Raw genomic sequence first — 6,000 nt, 5'->3', positions numbered from 1 at the left:
AAAAATGACTCAAAATTGAATGTAAAATTTGAAACGGGAACTCTGGCCGAAACATCAAAAACAATGCTAAAAATGAAAAGTGTTGATGTTGAAATAACACATTTTTTTTTCTAGGGTAATTTTTCAACACGTTTTAGAAATCATGGTGAAAACCAATTTTTGTGCAAAAATTGTCCAAAAAGCGGCGTCAAAACAAAAAGTGTTGATGCTGGGATAACACTTTTTTTTTCAAGGGTAAAATTTCAACATTTCTAAATAATGGCGTAAAATATTTTATCATGACTCTGAAAACATTAAAATTGAAAAAAAATAATTAAAAAATTAAATTAAATTAAAAATTAAAAAATTAAAACAATGAGAAAACCCAAAACAAATAAAAGTAAAAAAAAAATAACAAAACATAAATTAAAATATATACTAAAAACAAAATATAAAATAAAAATTATATATATATATATATAGAAAAAGACAAAAAAAAAAATCAAAAGTCAAAAAAAAAATATCATTCATAAAAAAAAGACAAAACAAAACAAAATTAACCATAAGAACTAAAAAACAAAAAATAAAAATTATAATTTATAAACAAATAATTAGTAAAAAAACATATTTAAAAAAAATGGAAAAAAAAAGTATCTTGTAAACCATAAAAAAAATAATAAATAAATAAAAATGGCAAAAGAAAAAAAAAACAAAAATATCGAGAAAAAAAAAACTATAAAATTAAGTTCGTAAAATTAGAAAAACATTAAAAACATTAACAAAAAACTATAAAAAAGGAAAATAAAATTAAAAACAAAGTATATTTTAAAAAAAATAGAAAATTAACAAAAGAAAATTAAAAACTAGTAAAATTAAGATTAAAATGTTGATTACTTGAAAATACAAATATAAAAATATATATAAAAGAGACAGAAAAATAAATAAAAAATGTTTAAAAAAATAAAATTAACTCATAAACGATAAAATAATTTGGAAAGAAAACCAAAAAAAAAAAATATTAAAACAAACTAGATTAAAAAAAATAAAAAATTAACAATTTTTTTTTTTAAAAACTAGTAAAATTAATATTAAAAACATATTAAAAAAAAAAACTAAAAAAACAAAAATGACCTCAAATTATGTTAAAAAAAAAAAACCTAAAAAATAAGAAAGTGGCACAAAATATATCTATTTTCAAATTTAAAAAATAAAAAATAAAAAACATTTACGGTTTATAGAGAAATATCATTTAAAAAAAAATAATTATATTTTATTAAACTTACATTTTTTATTTAAAAAAAAAAAAAAAATTAAATTTAAAATTAAATTTATTTTTGATATTAGAAAAGAAAATATTAAAAAATTTAAATTTATTTTAAACTAAAAATCATTATTTTTTTAAACCAATTTAATTTTTTTACTTTTTATATATATATATATATATGAAAACATTGTTAAAATATTTTGATTTTTTTAAATGATTTTTTTTAATTAAAAAAAAAACCGTGGCCCCTACGCTCACCCGCCACCCATGGTGGCGCAGGCCTGGGCGGAGGCAAGCACACAGGCCCTCTGCTTAGGGCTGCGCCACCGCGGGTTGCAGGAGAGCGGAGGGGCCACGGGTTTTTTTTAAATTTTTAATTAAAAAATTCGGTAAAAAAAATCAATTTCTTTTTAATTTTTAAATTTTAAATGTTTTAATTTTTAATAAAAAAAATTGCTTTTTCTTTTTTAATTTTTTAATAATTTTTTTTCCAAATTAAAAAATTAAAAATTAAAAAAAAATAATAAATGTGTTAATTTTTTTTTTTAATAATTAAAATATATATATCTATATATATATATATATATATATATATATATATATATATATACATATATATATATATATATATCTTTTTTTTAAGTATAAAAATTAAAATTTTATAATATTTACTTCGTTTTCTTTTGTTTTTAAATAGAAAAGTAAGCTTAATAAATAGGACTATTTTTTTTTTAATTAAAATTACATGTTTCTCTAAAACTTAGAATGTTTTTCTTTTTTTTTATTTGAAAAGAAATATATATTTTTAAAATTTTCATATTTTTTTGGTTTTTTTTTTTTTTTTAAATGTTCTTAATATTAATTTTACTAGGTTTTTTTTGGTTAATTTTCTATTTTTTTTTTAACTAGTTTGTTTTTAATTTTTTTTTTCTTAGTTTTTGTTAATGTTTTTTTTTTCTTAATTTTATATACATATTTTTTTAATTTTGTTTTTTTTTTTCCAAATTCTTTTATGGTTTATGAGATAATTTATTTTTTTTTAACATTTTTTATTTTGTTTTTTGTCTTTTTTATATATATTTTTATATTTGTTTTTTCTTAAGTAATCAACATTTAAAAAAAGAAAAATAAAACAACTTGAAAATTCATTAAGTAATCATAATTTAAAAAAAAATTGGACATAATAAATTTTAAAGTGTGAAAAATAAGTCCTCTAAAAAAAAGGTATGCTACATCAACACATTTCAAAATCAGCATGAAAATCACAAACATTTAAAAACAATTATTTATATTTGATACATAAGAGAATTTAAAGTGTCAAAAATATGCTCTCGAAAAAAGGAATTGTTTCTGCATTACAACTTTTCAAAGTTGGGTCACGTTTTTACTACCCCTACGAAACGGTTAATCATATCATTTATTTACAGTGCCAAAAACTATGCTCTAAAAAAAATGTGTGTTCTACATCGCCCCTTTTTAAAAGCCTATCAATTTTTTGCTATCTCTACAAAATGGGTAACAATATCAGTTATGGTTTCAAAGTTTATGTTGTTTAGACACAAAATAGGATGCAAATTGCGGAACAACACATGACTTAACATAGGATCAAATATATATATATATATATATATATATATATATATATATATATATATATATATATATATTCAATTTTAAATGCTCAAAAGGGTGTAAAATTAGATGGAACAAATTCTGTTAAAAACAATGTAAAATTAGATGTAGCAAATGATCTAAGATATGGTATAATATGGGATGTTAAAAATGGAGGCAAATCAAATGCCAAAATGAGCGTAAAAAAATGGTCCAAAAAAAGATCCAAAAATGGGCACAAAATGGATGAAAAACTTGGTGCTAAATCAAATTCAACATATGGTGCAAAGATAGGCACCAAAGTAGGTGCAAAACTAGATACAAAAATAGGTACAAAATTAAAAGAAAAAACTAGTGTAAGACAAGATGTAACCCCTGGTATAAGACTAGATGCAAAAATCAGCACAAAACAGATGCAAGAAAAGGTGCTAATTTGGATGCAAAATAGGGTGTGAAAGTGATGAAAATGATGGCTCAAAAATGGAAGAAAAGAATAGCACAAAATAGAAACAAAAAAATGATGAAAAATAGATGCGAAAAATGGCACAAAACTAGAAGCAAAATCTGTCATAAAACCAAATGCAAATCTTGGTGCAAAATTTGACACAAAAAATGATGCATAATCTGGTGTAAAAAAGGATGCAAAATCTAACATGAAAAAGGATGCAAAATTAGGCACAAAAAAGGACGCTTTAAAAAATGTACAATAGAGCCAGATTTAGCACCAAGTTACTCATCCCAATTGTAAAAAAAATGCACTAAAATCTAGCACTAAATCTAACGTAAATTTCCTATTTTGTTGTAGTGACTAGAGGTAGAACATGCTCCAGAATCGAGTAATAGAGAAGCTCATGGTGTAATGGAAGCACTTTGGACCCGATGAAGCCACCTGGAAGATGGAAAAATAAATCAAGGTGTTGTATCCATTTTTGTTTGATGAATAAGTGGATGTAAGAGTTGTTATATAAAGATCATTTTTTTTCCTTTTCTTTCTAGATACAAAAAACATCAAGGAAAATATTCCTTTAAGGGGGTGGGGTTTGTAGCACCCCTATGTTAACCCTTAATTTTGTAATAAATTATGACTATGGTTTTAAATAAGTTTTAATATTTTTGTAGAATTGATGAATGAGAAAGATGGAACCATGATCTAAGGGAAGGATGATAGTGGTGTAGGCTAGCTTGGCTAAGTTCCCACCACCAAACAATTGGGAAAACATGAAAAGGAATAGGATATTCCCATGGTCCCTACTTCCATGACATGAAGGGAAGGTGAAATGAGTAGTCCTATGTGAGGGCATCACAAAGAACTTGGAAGAAAAGAAAGGATGACAAGAAAAACCAAGGATGAGAAGAGTAGAACAGAGTATAAAGAGAGAGTGAAAAAATGCTTTGGAGAAAAGACAAGGATAAATGCAGGAGTAAGGGCTACATACATGAGAAAGTCTATTCACATTGATGGCATGTAATTCCCAGAATTGATGCATGGAAATCATTGGACTATGGTGTCCAAGCTTGAAAGGTCAATGGGAGACTCAGAGGAGCAATTGGGTGATGAGTGTTTGCTAAAAAGTAATTATAAACCATTGAGTGCTTGTTGTGGAAGCTAATAGATCACTTAGTTCTTGCCAAGTAAGCTGATAAAACACTTAGGTGCTTGCTATAAGGCTGTCAAATAACTAGGTAGGGTGGCAATCCACTAGGGTGGTAGATGAAAAGGGCTGATAAACCACTCAATGCTTGCAAAGCAAGGTGATAAACCACCTAGACAAAGTGCTACAAGTCCTGCAGTTCTTTCCTTGAAAACACAGTTGATAAACCACTTATAAATAAAAATCATACTCCTAGAAAATTAAGAAATACCCCAATTGAAATTGATTAGAATTCCTAAGAAGAAATTCATTAGATCATGGATCTGGCTGAGGGGTGGATAGCTACAAGAAATATTGTGGTGCAGTTGGCCTATGGTTAGGTGGAGAGTTGAAGTCCCACATTTTGTTTCTAGCCATTTATATCCATTCAAATAAGTGTTATGACTATTGTTTATTTGAATGTGAATGATTACATGATTTTTTTGTTATTGGTTAAAGTATGGCTCTATGTTAACTCCTGAATGGTCATTGAAAATTGTTGCATGTCTTTGAAGGGAAATATGCCTTGAATGTTCTTTTGGCTAAGTTGAAATACTAGCTTTATGTGGATGATATGATTGTCCTTGATGACTAGTTACATGATGACATGTAGATATAACTATTATGATGGTTAGCATGCTTATAATTTGAAAGATTTAATGTTCTTACTTAATATTTCATTTTATTTTGTTATTTTATATTCTATGTGTTGCATGAGGATCTTTCTTAAGCAAGGGATCTCTAAGATTCAATTAATGTAAATAATTTATATCCTTGGCTTTGTAGAGTCAATGTTATAGGTTTCTAGTGAAAAATGGTCGAGAGTCCTTAGAGTCACTCCATCTCTATATATTGAAGCTACAGGATTGCATTTTAGCTAAATAAGCATTTGAATTAAATTATCAAAAATAACTTTGGTTTGGGACAATTTCGGTTGATGTAGGACGAGGATAGTCCTTTCATCCAATGAGAAACTTCATGTCACACCATGATTCCCTTTTCTTGTGGAAAATGCATCCAAATATCTAGAAATCTGGTTAACTATCACTTTTATGCTTTTGAGAATGGCCCAGATCCATATTTCTACTAAGAGTGGAAAATATTTGAGATGGGGATCACTGAATAAAATTTTGTACAAGGTTAGATGTTAAAGAACTCATATGGTGGGGATAATATTAATTTAATTTAAAAGGGTAAATATGCATTGGGGTCTAGGGGTTTGGATGGTTTCCTGAGGCAAGAAGTCACGCACATGCAAATATGTCTAAGGCTAGATATACCATAAAATCATGGACAAATAGAAAAGGGTTGGGACCTTGGAAGAAGTTAAGGTGTAAGGTTCCATGTAGGCTAGGTAAGGCTATGTGGATGCCAAGTGGAAGGTGATGTGGATTTATGTTGATGTGGCACCTATGCAGCGTGATGTCTGGAAAGAAAGAGCACCATTTTTGTAGGGTGACATTATCATGATGTAAAAAAGAGGTGAAGGAGAAAACAAATGTGACTATGGCTGTC

The sequence above is a fragment of the Pinus tabuliformis genome, chromosome J (assembly GCF_031772625.1).
Source record: "Pinus tabuliformis cultivar Carrire ecotype Pingquan chromosome J, CPIR1, whole genome shotgun sequence".
Taxonomy (NCBI): Eukaryota; Viridiplantae; Streptophyta; class Pinopsida; order Pinales; family Pinaceae; genus Pinus; species Pinus tabuliformis.
The sequence above is the reverse complement of the archived record's forward strand: the minus strand, read 5'-3'. Positions refer to the sequence as shown.